The sequence below is a fragment of the Arachis hypogaea genome, chromosome 5 (assembly GCF_003086295.3).
Source record: "Arachis hypogaea cultivar Tifrunner chromosome 5, arahy.Tifrunner.gnm2.J5K5, whole genome shotgun sequence".
NCBI classification, from domain to species: Eukaryota; Viridiplantae; Streptophyta; class Magnoliopsida; order Fabales; family Fabaceae; genus Arachis; species Arachis hypogaea.
Genome location: NC_092040.1, coordinates 57679143 through 57697118, shown reverse-complemented (window position 1 = coordinate 57697118; position 17976 = coordinate 57679143).

Here is a 17976-nt window from a genome sequence, read left to right as displayed (position 1 = left end):
GTCAACCTGGACTTAAAGAGCTGGAATAGGAAGGACCATAACCATGGTGACGCAACTTTGTTTTATTTGACTCCTTAGTAGATTTAGCGGGATAGAAATAATGATTTGTTCAATCTAAAGAATCTAAGAGCACTGGTAGCATGGTGAGTATGATTCGTAGCACAGTTAGAAAGTTACATAGCATTTTTACCATACATTGTTCTTTAAGTGCTCCATTTTTCTGTCTCACTTGAACCCATCCTTCTGTTAATGCTATGAAAATTAATTGTGATGTTAGTTTGAATGATTTGATCGATTTTGCTAATTTTGGCTGTTTAATTCAAAATTCAGATAGTTATTGGGTGAAAAAGTGTAGTGGGTGCCAAGCAAGTTCTTGTGTCCTATATGTCGGGATCCATGCTACTTGGATAGAATTACTGCTTGCTTGGGAGTATGGATTTCGAAAAATAATTTATGAAACTAATTGTTTGAATGTGTTCTTATTAATACAGAAAAGACATTGTATTGAACTTATCTAACAGCAGAATCTAGTAATGAAAATCAGAAACATTAGTGGTTAGAAGTGAAAGATGAACATCAAGTTAATTCAGATGACAACTAATAATGTTGTTGGCCTTGTGACAAAAGCAACTGTCACTAATACGACTTGCTGTGTGAAATGGTTCCACCTTTCTAATAAACTTGCTCACCTTGTTAACGTAGATAGATCCTCTGCCGTGTGAATTAGCTTTTGTTTTCTTTCTGGTTTTTTTTTGTTTCCTTTCTTTCATCTTCAATCACAAAAAAGCAAACAATATAATTCTTGTATACCAATGACAATGAGGTTCTGTATACACCTCCTCCATTCCACATTTTATTAACAAAAATGCTCTCATATAAAGATATTTTATTAAAACGTCTTTTTATTAACAAAAACATTTTATTAAAACGTCATTTTTTTAAAGATATTTTATAGTAATTAAAATTTAGTATATATAATCGATTAAATCATGTTATTTTTGTCAAAATTATGCCAGATAAATTAATTTGATAAAAAAAATGGTAAATCAAATATTGAACCGGTTTAAATTTAATTTTTATAAAAAATGACTATAATTCACTTATTATAAAAAATAACTAAAATACTTCTAATATATATATATATATATATATATATATATATATATATATATATATACTAGGAGTATTTTAGTTATTTTCTATAATAAAGATATTGTAGTAATTTTTTATAAAAAATAGTATTAATTTAGACCAGTTTAAGATTTAATTCACCATTTTCAGTTAAATTAATTTATTTGACCTAATTTTGACAAAAATAACACAATTTAATCGATTATATATATTAAATTTTAATTACTAAAAATATCTTTAAAAAAGATGTTTTAAACGTCTTTATTTAAATAGCTCCCTTAGGAGAAACAAAAATAGTTACCGTATTCGATAATAAATGCACCCTCTCATGTTGATGGCAATTCCAACAAAAAGATTTGGAAATATACTATATATGAGACTCATTATTTCTTAGATTGAGTGTATAGACTTGCGGCAATTTTGGTCGTTATTTGTACAAAATTCTTATAGAGCATAATGTGTTTTGAACTTTTCTCCCCTTAAAGAGTCGAGTGCCTTATTAACTATTAAGAAAAATAAATCTTATTCGTGAAAAACTCTTTAAAGTTGAGAGCCTTATCAACTATTGAAAAGAAATACACCACCTTATTTGTAAAAAAGGAGAAAAGGTTAGGATAATATGCTATAAAGATAAGAATATTACAAATTCACCACTCAACCTTAACAAACAAGTGGTGAAAGAAAAAGATATATGCTACATTCATCATCGTAAGGAAAGAAATGGTACTACTGTGATTGAATAGGCAAGTATTAGAAATGTTAACCTCCAAATCTGTGGCACATAAACTAACTCTCTACTTCAAAAGTAATAGGTAAAAGTTTATACTGAAAGTAAACTTAATATTTAACTCACTATTACATATGTTTCATTTTTCTAATCATATCAACGTCCATCATAAAAAGGATTGATTACCGCCAAGCCACATGATTTTTCAAAAATTAAATGATTGTTAGAGCCACTAATGTTTTTTGATGTACTGAAAATGACACCCACCATATTCCGAAAACACCGTCCAAACTAAAGAGAAATGACGAAAGCCATCATGCACGGAATAGAATTATGCCATAAATTGACTATGAAATCCTAAAACAATTCCAAATGGCTCCATTTCTATCACCACATTCACATCATCAAGAATCTATTATTAAGAGCCACAGTACTCAAAATTAGTGTTATGAAATACAATAATAATAAAAGTATTATTTTATGTGAATAAAAATTTTGTTAACGAGTACTTTAATATAGGGATAGTAACTAAAATAATAATAAATGATAAAATATATTTTTTATCTCTAAAATTTATAATTTTTTAAAAAAATATTTGTGACATCTAATTTTTTTCAATTTCTTTTAATGTTTTTAATTCATCTATTTTTTTTCTATTATTGTTTTTTATTTATTTTAAATTATCTCTGTACGTTTTTTATTTTGTCCATAATATTTTCAATGAATTTAACGTGTAGAAGTAATTTTGAAATAAATAAAAAATATTAGGAACAAATTGAATACAATTAAATTAAACGTTAAGAACATTTCTAAAAAAAATAAATGTTTTGAACAAAACATATATTTTACCGTAACGAACACAAGATAAAATATTTTTACCAGAAAAAAGAATTATTTTTTTAATTTTTTAATTAAACATAAAAGCAATAATATATATATTGTGTGTGTGCAGCGCAGGTGATATATACTTTTCATGAAGTTATGGTGCAATATTCCTCCGTGACGCTGCTAATTAAAAAGAGCAATTCATTAGCCAGTAGTGTACGGTCACGTCCCTCCTATATAGTCCTTGGTCTCTAATTAATTTAAGAAATTGACAAACAAATATATTAATCTCTCCCAATAATTAACCGATAATGAACGAAATTTCCCCTTACAATAGATAGGGTTGTGTACAGAATGTCTCTGATACGATCTAGGAGGAGGATCGGGAACCTGCGGGTTGAGTCGGATGTTGGATTGTCCAGATGGAGAGGAGGGGAGGTACCTGCAAAGACACTCCGACGCTCAAGTCAGAATAAATCTAAGAGGTGTAAGGTATGAGGAATGAATGAATACCTGGAGGGACCTGGGTCCTCTATTTATAGGTGATGGTGGTTATCTTATCTTATCTTATCTGGCTAAGATAAGGGAGACGTTTGAATTCGAAAGTTAGTTAGGAGCTCTAGAGGGCCGGTCCAGGGCCTTCTAGAAAGACGAGACGGGTTGGCCCGAGGAGCCGGGTTCGGGTTCGGTCACGGGTCCGGGATCCGTGGGCCGGATCCGTAACAGTTGCCCCCGTAGCGGGAGAGCGAGTAAGGTCGGTTTGTCGCTAGAAGGTGAGACGTTCTTCATTGCGTCTCCAGTCTTTGTCGAGCGTTCGTTCGGTGACGAGGTCGGTTTCTCGATTTCGCTTGGTAAAAGATTCGTTCTGACCGTTTTTTTGTCTTGACGTGACCTTTCCGTGCTTGCTGCGCCCGTTGCGTCCTTTGAGGCGTGATTTATTAATTTGCTTTTCCAAGGGGCATTTATTGTGGGGGGGTTTTCTCCTTCTTGCCCCTGTGAGTCTTCATTGTGCCTAGGGTTAGTTGTGTCTTTTTTGTTTTCTTTTGAAACCGTTTTGCTTTGGTTTTATTTCCCTCGTCCGTTTTTTCTTCTAAAGAGGAACTCTTCATTTTCTGAAAAAACTCTTCGGCGATTTTTGCTTTCTGGTGCCGCTCTGCTTCTTCTGTTTTCCTGGTTTTCTCCAAGCTTCCTTCTAATTTACCAGGTTGGCATGTTTTGCCTTTTTCTTTCATACTTGTTTGTGCATGCTTGTTCTGTTTTTGCCATGCGTTTGTTTTGCCTGTTTTCTTTTTTGTTTGTTTACTGTGCTTGGTGTTTCATTTGTTGAGTTTTGGGGAAGGGGCTGAGCACCGCCGTTTTTTCCTTGATTGTAGTGGTGGGTCACGGCGTTTGGGTTTGGTAGTGGTGTTAGGTTTTTGTCTTGTTACTGTGTAGAGTTGGTAGGCTGATGGTGGTGCTCCTCCCTGTTTTAGGTATGCAGCGTCGGAGAAATGAGAGTGTGGGAGCCCCAGTAGCCCCTTCCAGGGGCGTTCCCAATCGCTATGGTTGGGTGACCAGCGATGTATGGGGTGTTCCGTCGCGGATGACGGAGGGTGATCTCCAACGGCTCCGCGACCAGGGGCAATTTGCGGTGGTGGTGAAGAGGAGGGGCGATACGAGCTCGTGCTCCCTGATGCCGACGAGCGCGTTTGCTACTTGAACCTCCGTTCGCCCACCGTGCCGGACTGGATGTGGGTTTATGAATCCATGTTTACTCGGCTTGGTGTGCGGTTCCCATTCTTGCCGTTTGTCCAGGGTTTACTTAGTCGGTGCTCCGTAGCACCGTCTCAGCTTCACCCGAATAGCTGGGCAGCCGTGCGATGAGTTGGTGTGCCGGTATCTCGATCTTCCGGCTTCAGTTCCTGTTTTCCTCTTTCTTTTCTTGTGCACTCTTCCGACTAAGGAGGGGAAGCACAAGAAAGGGTATATGTCTTTCCGTGCTCAACCTCATCGCCGGATTTTTGGGTTGTTTGAGGATTCTTTTCACGGATTTAAGTGGGAGTATTTTAAGGTGCGTCCCGTTCGGGGGCACCACCCGTTTTGGCTTACTTTGGAGGGCGAGCGCCGGTTTCCGACGTATTGGAATTTTGGTGCCGGCCCGTCAGTTCTGACTAAGGTTTCCTATGATGATTTGTCTCGGGAGGATAAGGATATTGCCAGCGTTTTGTGGCATTTGTTTGGCGAGCGTCCGTTGAATCCTCGAGACGTTATGGGGGATCCTGAGGCTTGTCGGACATATATTGGTGTGTTCCTCCTTTTTTTTTTCTTTTTTTTTTTTACTCTTCTCTTGTTTTCTTTCGGTTGAGATGGCGGGCGGGCTGACTTCTTTGGCAAGGCTGAAGGCAGCGTTGGTTCGGGAGGAGGGGTCGTCGTCTCCATCTACTCCTTTCTCGAATCCGGCTGTGGATTCTCAGGCTGCCTCTCAGGGGGTGGTTCCTTCGGGGGCGCCTACTGGCGTTCAAGTTCCTCCCGGTTCGCCTGAGGTCGTCGTGATGACGGCTGCTGAGGCTTCTCGGAAGAGGAGCAGGCCTGAGGAGCCGGGTAGTGAGACCTTTGAGGAGGAGGGTTTGGTACCTAGTGTGATGGACCGACGCTTCGATGCTACGGGTTTTATTGATCAGCACTTGATGCCTGGAACAGAGTCATATTTTGATGGCTGTGACGTCTCGTTCCAGGCTAAGTCGGTTTACCGTGCCCTTCTTCGCTCTGTCGTGGTTGTTCGGAAGGCTGAGCCCGTGATGGCCCAAGTGGGTTTGTTGGAAAAGAAGCTTCGGCAGGCTCAGGCTGATGTGACTAAGTTGAAGGAGGAGCTTGAGGCCGCCAATACTGCAAAGGAGAAAGCGGTGAAGTCTTCAGAGGATGCCGGGGCGGAGATTCTCCGACTTGCCGGTGTTGAGACTTCGCTTCTTTCTCAATTGGCGGAGGAGCGGACGCGTGCCTCGGATGCGGGTTCTCAAGCTGCCGTGCTTCTCGCCGAGTCGGAAACTCTGAAGGCTGAGGTTGAAGCTTTGAAAAAGGAGAAGACGGGTCTGTTGGCTGATGCTAGGGATGCCATCGCTGCTACCGAGGAGACGATGAAGGCGCAGGTTTTGGTGTTGGCTCCTGGCGTGGATGTGTCCGTGATGGGAGCGTTTAAGACTGTCCGTGATGGTCGGATTGTCGACCTTGAGTAGTTTCTCTGTAATTAGTTTTGAACTTTGTTTGTTTTTGAATATTCCTAGTGGCTCAAGGGCCGTAACTTATTTTTAATGGTATTTTCAGCCGTTTTGGGTCTTTTTGTATGATCCGTTTTGTGGCGTTTATTTGGCCGTTCGGGCCTTCTCGCATATTTGAGCGTTTGTTTTCTCGTTTTTGTCAACCGTCGTTTGGTCGGTTTTTTGGATATCCGTGTCTTCGGCCTGGGGGGTGATCAGTCCTCCAGTGATGGCCGTGTCTTTGTTCCGTGTTTGAGAAACGGTAATGACTTGTAATGGAGATGAAGTGGAAATAACTTGTAAAAAATTTATTTGAATGGTTGGGCCTCGTTAAAACCCTTCGTGAGGGAAAGAGTACCCGAGGTTTAAAAGACGAAATGAGAAAAGTATACAAACAAAGGGTGACTTATTTAAGTGTAGTATCTTCGTAAGTTGGCTGCGTTCCAAGTTCTTGGTATTTCGCTGCCGTCGAGTCGTTCGAGTTTATATGCTCCTTTTCCGATTACGGCCTTGATTCTGTATGGTCCTTCCCAGTTAGGGGCGAGTTTCCCTTCCCCTGGGGTTGAAGGGCCGATATCGTTTCGTCGTAGGACGAGGTCGTTGGTCGCGAACTCTTTGATGTGAGCTATGCTTCTCTCTTCGTCGATAAGATCTCGTTCGGCTTCTTCATCGTTACTTCCGACTGTTTTCCTGGGGCTGGGGTCCCCGATTTCCACTGGGATGACCGCTTCTACGCCGTATGTTAATCGGAAAGGCGTTTCCCCGGTGCTCGTTTGGGGTGTTGTTCGGTACGACCATAGGACTGACCCTAACTCATCTGCCCATAGTCCTTTGGCTTCGTCGAGCCGTTTCTTGAGTCCTTTAACGATTATTTTGTTCGCGGATTCCACCTGTCCGTTTGTTTGAGGATGTTCTACTGAGCTGAAGCGATGGGATATGCGTAATCCTTCTAGGAATTCTCTGAATTTTTTGTCGGTAAATTGGGTTCCGTTGTCTGAGATGATGACCTCGGGGATTCCGAATCGGGTAATGATCTGTCGCCAGACGAATTTTCGACATTGGGTCACCGTTATGGAGGCCAGGGTTTCGGCTTCGATCCATTTGGTGTAGTAGTCTATGGCGACAACGAGATATCTGAGTTGGCCGGGTGCTGTGGGGAAGGGCCCGACGAGGTCGATTCCCCAACTGCCAAACGGCCGTTCTGCCGATATAATGTTGAGTTGGTGCGGGGCGGCTTGGTGGATATTGGCGTGCCTTTGGCATTTGTCACAGCTTTTTGTTAATTGTATGGAGTCTCGGATGATCGTGGGCCAGAAGTAGCCGGCCCTGATGATTTTTTGGGCTAGTGTCTTTCCTCCGATGTGGTGACCGCAGCAGCCCTCGTGGATCTCGTGGAGTATGTACTCCGTGTCCCCGGGTTCGATACATTTGAGTAGGGGTTGCGAGAATCCACGTTTGTATAGCTGTCCTGCTATGATGGAGTAGTTGGCGGCTTCTCTTTTTATTCGCCTTTCCTCTTTGGGGTCTGGTGGTAGGGTTCCGTTAAGGAGGTACTGTAGGATAGGGTATGTCTAGGACTCCCGTTTTGAGGATGTTAGATGTGCGCTGATTGTTGCTGATACGGAAGGCGACCTAACGACTTCCTGGATTAGTGTTCTGTTACCGTGTCCTGATTTTGTACTGGCTAGTTTGGAGAGTAGGTCCACCCTGGCGTTTCGTTCCCTGGGGACGTGTTGTATGGTAATGTTTTCGAATCCTTCCTTCAATTCACTTACCTTGTTGAGGTATTGTTGGAGTAGGGGATCCCGGGTTTGGTAGCTTCCGTTTATTTGGGAGCAGACTACCTGGGAATCGGTATTTACTTCAAGTACCTTTGCGTCGACTTCCCGGGCTAGGGTTAGGCCTGCTAAGAGGGCCTCGTATTCTACTTGGTTATTTGATACTGGAAAGTCGTATCGTATTGATTGTTCAATTATGATCCCGTTTTGGTTTTTGAGTATAATTCCGGCGCCTCCGTGAGTGGAGTTTGATGAGCCGTCGACGTGCAGTTTCCATGGTTCGGGTGTGAGTTTAATCGGGGTCATCTCAGCGATGAAATCGGTCAAGGCCTGCGCTTTGATGGCATTTCGGGCTTCGAACCTGATCTGAAAATTGGGATAACTCGATGGACCATGCTAGCATTCTTCCTGCTAGGTCGGGTTTTTGTAATACCTGTTTGACCGCTTGGTCGGTTCGGACCGTTATGGGGTGAGCTTGGAAGTATTGTCGTAGCCGTCGGGAAGCCGAGAGGAGCGCGAAAGCTAGCTTTTCTAGGCGTGAATAGCGAGCTTCTGTATCCTGTAGGACCTTGCTTATGAAGTATATGGGTTTTTGTTCTTTTTTCTCGTTTTCCCGGACGAGTGCTGCTGCGATTGCTTCTTCTGTTATGGAGAGGTACAGGTAAAGTGTTTCCCCTGTTTGGGGTTTTGCGAGGATTGGAGGTTCCGCTAGAACCTTTTTGAAGTGTTGGAAAGCTTCTTCGCATTCTATCTCCCATTTGAAGGGGGTTCCTTTTTTCATTAGTTTGAAAAAAGGGATTGCCCTTTGGGCCGATGCCCCGAGGAACCGGGATAGCGCGGTCAGTCGGCCGGTGAGTTTTTGGATTTCTTTGAGGTTTTTGGGACTTGTCATCTCAAGGACGGCACGACATTTCTCTGGGTTAGCCTCAACTCCGCGTTGCGTGATCATGAATCCGAGGAATTTTCCTGCTTCCATTCCGAAGGCGCATTTTGTCGGGTTGAGTCGCATTTGGTGTTTTCGCAGGGTGTTCATTATTACCTTGAGGTCGTCGGTTAGTTGCTCACCGGATTCCGTCTTGGCGAGCATGTCGTCTATGTAGACTTCTATTTTGTTTCCGGATAGGTTGCGAAATATCTTGTTAACAAGTCGCTGGTAGGTGGCTCCGGCGTTTTTTAAGCCGAAGGGCATTACTGTATAGCAGTAGGTTCCGTCCGGGGTGATAAATGCTATTTTTTCTTCGTCTGGTCGGTGCATCGGGATCTGGTTGTAGCCGGAATATGCGTCCATGAAGCTGAGGTATCGGTGGCCGGATGCTACATCCACTAGCCCGTCGATGTTTGGTAGGGGGAAGGCATCCTTCGGGCATGCTTTGTTGAGGTCTGTGTAGTCGACGCACATTCGCCATTTCCCATTAGATTTTCTTACCAGTACGACGTTGGCTAGCCAGGTCGTATAAGGGAGTTCCCGGATGAAGTTGGCTTCGAGCAGGGCTTTAACTTGTTTTCTGACCTCGGCGGCTCGGTCTGGTGACATTTTCCGTCTTCTTTGTGCCACTGGCTTAGCTAGGGGGTCTACTGCCAGATGGTGAGACATTAGGTCGGGGCTTATTCCGGGCATATCGGCCGGTGTAAATGCGAACAGGTCTCTGTTTTGTTTCAAAAGTTGGGAGAGTTCTTCTTTGAGGTCGTATGGGAGGTTTCTGTTGATGAAAGTGTATTCTTCTTTGGTTGGCCCTATCTGTAGCTTTTCCATGTCTCCTTCTGGTTCCGGTCTAGGTTGGCCGTCTAGTCGTGCGTCTAGGTCGGCAAGGAATATTCCGGCGGCGTCCCGGGATTTTTTCCTTAGGGCTAGGCTATTGTTGTCGTATTCGGCTGCGACTTCTCGGTCTCCGTGAATGGTTCCGATGGTGCCGTCGTCGGCCCTGAACTTCATGAGGAGGTATTTGGTGAAGATGACTGCAGAGAAGTCGTTGATCGTTTTTCTCCCGAGAATGACGTTATAGGCTGTGGAGTCTTTTAGGACTACGAATTCGGATAAAATCGTTTTTCTCTGATTGCTTGTTCCTATGGTGATGGGAAGGGTAACCGAGCCATCTGGTTTGAGGAAGTTGTCTCCGAGGCCCGTGACGCCGTGGCGGTATGTTTGGAGGTTGTCGTTGCGGAGCCCGAGTTTGTCGAAAGCTCCTCGGAAGAGGATGTTGGAGTCTGCGCCGGTGTCTACCAGTATTCTTCTTACTAGTCCTGTTCCGATTCGGGCTGATATAACGAAGGGGGCATCTTCGGCCGAGGTGCCGTGTTGGCAGTCCTCCGGCAGGAAAGTTATCGTGCTGTTGGCTATGGCGACTGGGTCGTGGTGTCTGACGGCCATTATCTTGAGGTCTTTTATCATTGTTAGTTTTGATTTATTTGATACGTCCTTGCCCGTGATGACGTTTACTATGATGGTTGGGTCTTCTTCGGGGTTTTCCCTGGGGGGTAGCTTTTGAGTTCTCGGGTTGCGCCCTTCTCTTTCTGGCGACTTGTCTCTGTCGGCGCGCCTTGGTTCTCTGATGAATTTGACAAACTCTGGGAGTTTGCCGTCTCGTATGGCCTGTTCGGGAGCGTCTTTAAGGTCAAAATAATCTTGTGTTTTGTGGCCGTAGCCTCGGTGGTAGTCGCAGTAGAGGGCTTTTGTTGCCTCCTGTCCTTTCCTTGAGTGGTCGGGCTTTGGGGATGACGCCTCGATCTGCTATTTGGTGGTATATCTCGGTAATTGGTGCTGTTAGGGGCGTGTAATTAGAGAATTTTCCTATTCTTGGTGGTCGGTTGGTTGGCCTAAGGTGGTCTCGTTGGTTCTCTTTGGGTGGTGGGTTGTGACGTGGAGGCGGGTTGCCGTGTTGGGTAGCGGCGTGCTACCGTTTGTTGGCAGCGACGACCTGGCTGACTTCCTCATCGTTGATGTAGTCTTTGGCGACGTTCTGAATTTCGTGCATGGTCCATACTGGTTTAGTAGTGAGGTGTTTGCGAAAATCTTCATTCATGAGCCCGTTAGTTAGGCAGAGGCTTGCGACGGAGTCCGTGAGTCCGTCGACCGTCAGGCATTCGTCGTTGAAGCGGTCTAGGTATTTCCTTGTAGATTCTTCTTGCTTCTGCGTGACCCCCAGCAAGCTGATGGGGTGTTTGGCTTTGGTGATTCGGGTTGTGAATTGGGCCATGAATTTTCGTGTGATGTCGTGGAAGCTGGCTATGGATCCGTTTGGGAGGGCGTTGAACCATTTGATCGCTGGTCCGGCAAGGGTTACTGGGAAGGCTCTGCATCGGACCGCGTCGGATGCTCCCTCTAAGTTCATTCTGGACTCGAAGGCCGTTAGGTGTTCTTGAGGGTCCTTAGTTCCATCATACTTCATGTCGGTGGGTTTGTCGAAACCTTTGGGGAGTTTTGCTCTTAAGATTCTTTCCGTGAAGGGCGTCGCTCCCATTATGATGTGGTCGTTTCTCGTGCGTTTGGTGTGTCGTCGTCTCAGGTCTTCGTCCGAATCGTGTTGTCGGCTCAGATCGTGGGACGCGCTGCGGTGGTGTTTTTTGTTGTGTCGCCGTTTTGATACGATCTAGGAGGAGGATCGGGAACCTGCGGGTTGAGTCGGATGTTGGATTGTCCAGATGGAGAGGAGGGGAGGTACCTGCAAAGACACTCCGACGCTCAAGTCAGAATAGATCTAAGAGGTGTAAGGTATGAGGAATGAATGAATACCTGGAGGGACCTGGGTCCTCTATTTATAGGTGATGGTGGTTATCTTATCTTATCTTATCTGGCTAAGATAAGGGAGACGTTTGAATTCGAAAGTTAGTTAGGAGCTCTAGAGGGCCGGTCCAGGGCCTTCTAGAAAGACGAGACGGGTTGGCCCGAGGAGCCGGATTCGGGTTCGGTCACGGGTCCGGGATCCGTGGGCCGGATCCGTAACAGGTTGTATATAAATTGGTTAATTTAAAAATTAAATTTGTTTTTTAGTTAATTAAATATTTAATTTTGGTTAATTAATCAAATTAATTTTATATGATAAAATTTATTATGAATTGGTTAAAAAATTTTAAAATTAACTTTTAATCAGTTATAAAAATAAAAAACTGATTTTAAAAAAATAATTGTTTTTTAAATAGAAAAAATGGTTTTTTTTTAAAAAAAATTGGCTTTTGGACAAAAAAATGGTTTTTTACAACAAAACCAATTTTTAAATTGAATTTTTAATCTAAAAAATTGAAATTAGGATTTTTTAAATTTGGTTTTGATTTTGGTTAACCAGTTAAAATTTGATTTTTTAAATTTGATTTTAGTTAACTAATTTCAAAACATATGGATATAATTTTTAAAACTATTTTATTAAATTAGTTAACCAAAATGTGATTATGATTTTTTAACTGATTAATCATATTTTGGTTTTTTAATATACACCCCATAGTAGATATAACAAAAATATTGAAGCTATATGTAAATGTCTAAACATTCCATACCCTTACCATATCTTGTTATATTTTCTTAAGTTTTGGTAATAAATTGGTTAACAAAAACAAAACGGCACAGTAACTTTGTTGATTAAGTTTGAGCTTATAATTAAAATTTTCTATTTGTAGACATACTCCAAATCTTCATACAATGGGGGCTTTACTTGGTTACTAACTCAATAGCGATGGTCATGCATATATTAGCATATAATAATATAATTATGACTCCTCCATTATGTCCACACCAAAAAAGCATGCATTGACATTAGTATATATATATAATTTTCCCTTACGTTTGGTGTTCATGTACCACCTAATATTAAATCTAGGAGCAAATTTCAAGTTAGGTCTTACTTGTATCATTGGTTCATCATTCAACCCTTTTCGCAAGCAGGTGGGGTTGGTTTCTAGACCATAAATCAGTGGTACGGGGGTTTATAATTTTCGACCTAGTTTATTTTTCCAATAATAAAGAAAAAATATCTAATTCTTTTCTTATATACCAACCTACTTAAAAGGGAAAACATTATTTTATACGTTTTCGACTTTTCGGAGAGCAAATTCAATGCATGAATGCTATGAAAAACCACTATTCTTTTCTACAATATATATTAGGGGGTAATAAACCGGACTAAAGGTAATATTTTGTGTTTTACTTTTACATGAAGGTGGGTGGTGCAAGAATACGTCGAAAATGACTTCACTTGCGGAAAAACACCTAAGAAAAATTTCATATGCGGTGACAAACTTATGATTTTCCAGTTTGATCCGCTGCAGCCAAAATTCACCATCGTGAATTCTCTTGGATGCAACATGTGTGATGTGTATTGTATTTTTTTTTTTAAAAAAGAGCGAATGTCACCCTAAGAAAATTTTATTTTTAAAACATAGAAAATAAATTAAAAATACAATTTACTCTGGATGTAGTTCATTTTTATTTAAAAAAAAAATTGTCTCTAGGGACTTATTATTTTTAAGAATGTCTTTGACGATTTATGTGTTTATCCATCCATATTTTCACAAGTCACTTATAATTCTTATTTTTTGAAATTTTAACTCATTGCAAATTATATTCAAGTTTTTTAGCCACGGAAAACGTTTTGATATAATTATGGCCTTCTAAATTATTAAATTAAAATTATTTGAAGAGATTCTTTTCCCCAAAAATTGAGAAAAATTTAGATAACAATTTTTTAATATATTAAATATATCAAAATCATTTAAAAATATTAGAGCCTTAAAAGTTTTCTTTGCTGGTTCATTTATTGATATTTCAAACAATAGTTTTCTTAAAATTAACAAAAAAAATTATGATACACTATAACACTATAAGAAATATCGTTAAAATCAATGGCCAAATCGACGGCCAAACTTTCGATAATATTAAAAATCGACGGTGAAAGTAGTTGCTATTAATCTTATTGATTTTTCAAAATTCTAATAAAATCGGCCAAGCTGTCGATAATAATCTAATAAAATCGACAATATTTTCATCTATAATATGAGTTTGAGAATTTTGTCTGCTTAATAAAATCGACAATATTGATGTTGATATTATTATATAAAATCAACAATATTTTTGTAGATATTTGATTCAATAAAATCGACAAAATGGCCGTCACTTTAATTATTTAGAAACCCACAAATGATTAATAAAATCGACAAAACGGCCGTCGATTTAATTATTTAGATACCGACAAATTCTTTGTCTATGTTTTTTTTTGTCTGTTTTAAATTTAGAAAGGGACAACGCTGCCGTCGATTTTAATAGCTACATTTTTTTAATTATTTTTTCTATTTGAAAACTAGTAGACAATTAGTGAAAATAAACTTTTTAATATGGGAAATTTATATAAAATATTATATAACAAGACAAATAAACTTCTAAATATAAAAATAAAATTTATACTAAATATTAGATAATGAATTTACAAACTTATCAAAATAATAAATAATCCTCTAATATAAAGACTCAAGACAAGATAAATAACTGAACTTAGACTTATATTCGTTTAAATTGCAATCCACTAATGATACAAAATATTCAAAGCAAAGTAAATAACCCTACTCATACTCATCTAAATAATCATTTGAGTCATCAAGATCGCCAGAATCATCATCCCTTTGAGAACTCTGTGGTTGTCCTGGTCGCTGCAAAATAGGTGGGAGTTTTCTACCTTGGGCTGTGCTTTTCTGAGTGCTTAGAAAAGTAAAAGAAGGAGGTGGGAGAATACATGATCCAGAACTATTAGGACCCATGGACCTCTCACACTCAGTCAAGCTGCTCAATTAATGACTAAACTGATCCATCTGTGAGTTACTGGTGTTGAGATCCTCACGCAAGGATTCAACAGTATGTTGCCACTCTCTTTTCTCCCTTTAGTAGCGATCTTCAAGCTCTCTGTATTTAGCAGCATGTTGTTCAACTTCCTTATTGAGTATTGCGATTCGTTCTCTAAGATCCAAAACATCAGTGCTGGTGGTCGTGATTGGCCCATCAACTCAAGGTTGCATCATGGAAGAGTCCCTTACCTCACCCATATCATATACCCTACCTCTTCGTTTTCCACCCACTATCTCAATCCATATGCTTTCTTCAGAGACAGGCGGTGGATTAGTTACACCACCCTCTATAGCAGCCTACCGCTCTTGCTCAGTCTGAAAAATACGCTCTTGAAATATATCCTACAATGAGAAAAAATGATTGATAAACTACTATAAGTATCAATAATGTAAAAGCTAAAAAAATATGTGAAAAAAATAAGTCCAACATTACAATGAAAGAAAGTATCAAGTTATTTCTTTTCACACATTCCAATTTAAAAAAAAAAACAGTTACAATGAAGAAAGGTAAGCTACCTTGTCTTTCGGGAGTGTTCATCAACCCATTGAGTCCTATCCTCTTTACAGGAATGAGTGTGCTAAAAAAACTCATCCATATGTGATGGTCTTCCAAGTGAATGATTCTACATAATGTAACCAAATTATCAACAAATATAGGTGTACAATTGATGACGTACTGAACTAAGCAATTGATGATGTATATACTTAAAGCCATGTATTAATAAAATCTCTCTAATCAAGTTTCATCAAACCTTAATACACATAAGGTACTTACACAAAGTTGAGTGTAAATCTAGCTTTTTGCAAACTTCATACTTTGGTTAATGATAAAATAAATACAAATCCTAAGTGTATCCTCCCTATACATACAAGTTACTAAAGAAATTAAATTAAAAAAGTAAGAGTTATTACCATGACTCCAAAAGCCAAGTTAGTAATAACAGAGTTTTTAACAGAAATAGCAGCAAGATCAAGCTCACTTGTCAAACCAGCAAATGATAGTATAAATCAATACAAGACAAGTTCAAAACCAATTAATTAAAAAGTAAATATGAAAACATGCTAAATATAAGTGTAGTAGTTATCTTGGCAAATGATAGTATAAAGTAATACAAGATAAGTTCTCTCATGCCTTTTTACAAGACAAATTCTCGATAGTATTACAGCCTCTTGATCAGAAGAAAACTTAATAATGGGATTGCTAGAGGCCAAGATAAGAAGCATGCGTTATTGGAATCAAGTTATAAACACACCTTTCATGTATAATATGCTCTTATTCACTTCTTTGCTTACCTATCTAGGATGCATGTTTCAGGACCATGCAAAAATAATATAAGACGTGTAATGTAATCCCATTATGAAGTGTAGGTGTGTAACTAACTGTGAACATGATTCTTAGCAAACCACAATTTTACAGATTCTGAAACCAACAAAGTAAAAAGTACAACTAATATTCATAAATTACCATAAAACATACACTAGAGTTGAATTGATCATGTCATATCTGATGGGTCATTTCATAGGGTTAATGTCACGATTACTCTGTGATTATACAATGAGAAGAGAATTAAAACCAATAATTCTTTGTCACTAATGATAAGTTTGACAATAAGCTAAATTAAATTAAACTCCTTTGGAAGCATAAAATGCAAATGAAGTAAATTTATTATACTATGAAATGATAAATTCACTTAAAAAAAAACATAAGTCAACAATTTCTAATAGAAAATTTTAATTTTTGGTTTTGAGTTAGTTGCTAAAACTTGAAAAGAAAGGAAAGAAGAGTCCCAGGGATGGGCCAAAGTAGCAGGTCCATTCAGAATCTAGTAGCAAAAGCGAGATCTACAAGCGCAATAGTGACCAATCAGATTGCTATAGCTTTGTTCCTTAGCAATGTCCATTTTTTTAATGTTCAATAACCATCACAATTAGTCATGATTGGTAATAAACTAATATCAAATCAACTCTAAGTTTGTTAATCATAGTGGATTTATTTAATGTGAGAAGAGCTTACGAGAAAGCAATTTATCCATAACATGGCTCAAGCTAATTAACAACAGTGCAGATCTAGTTTCTTAAAAGAAAAACTTAGTGTGTCATGTCTTATTCAGTTGTTCACATTTTTACAAATGATAGTATAAATTATGATAGCAACTGATAGTATAAAGTAAAAAACCATTTAATTATGATAGCGTCACAAATTCAAAAGTAATACAACACAAGTTCTCTCATGCATTTTCACTTGAACCAAATGACTTAAACAATGCATAAAGTAAAAAAAAAAAGGGTTCTATAAGCAACTTACCAAGTGTAACCTCGCTTCTGGAAAGGTGGTGCCTCCTGCAGTGTGAAGGGAGGTACCTCAAGTCGATTTTCTGGCAGCTATATTTCTCACCTATAATTGTCTATAGGTATCAGTATCCCAATGTCTCATCAATTCACCAAGAACTTTTGGTGGGATCCAATATGGAAGGGCACCTTTTTTTTTTCGAATGGCATGGAGTATACCTCGCAAGCGCTTGGCAGCTCTAAACCTTAAAACTTGATAAATATCATCCTCTTCCGTGTCAAGAATGTCAAAGCATTTCTATTTTAAAAAAGGAAATAACATCTTGTTATTATATAACATACTATGATACATGTGGCTCAAAGTAATAAGAACAATAACTTGATGTCTCTCTAACCAGGTATGCTTAACAAATTGAACCCTCTACTCTAGCCCAATTCTTTACTGATCTCTTATACGTACCTATTTCACGCTCAAATGGATACATCCACTTATACTGAGCTGGTCCACAAACACATGCTTCACATGTCAAGTGAATTGGTAGATGCTCCATTACATCGAAAAAAGCAGGAGGAAAATTTTTTTTCTAACTTGCACAAAATAACAAGAATATTAGCTTCCATTTGTACAAGATTGCTAACCCGAAAAGTAGATGAACAAAGGTCCCCAAAATATTGACTTATTTCGGTCAACAGTTTCCACACGTGATCCGGCAACTCTTTGAATGCTAACGGAAGCAAACGCTCCATAAATACATGACAATCATGAGTTTTATCCCAAACAATTTTCCTCCCCTAACATCGACACACCTTTGTAAATTTGAAATATATCCATCTGGCATTTTCAACTCTTGTACCCATTTACAAACATTTTTTCATTATTGGAGTGTCAAGACATAGTTTCATTTAGGCTTTGTCCACTGACCTTCGCGTACCTGAACCAAATTCAAATCCGGTCACCTTCAAAGCACAACCATGTCTAACCTTACCTTTTCATTGTCTTTTGTTCTTTCACTATCATTAACAGTATTCATTATGTTATCAAAAATATTATTCTCAATATGCATTAGATTCAAACAATGACAAACCCAATGATCTTTCCAATATGGGAGATCCTAAAATATACTCCTTTTGGTCCAATTGTGTTTCACCCCATATCCACTCAATCGCACTT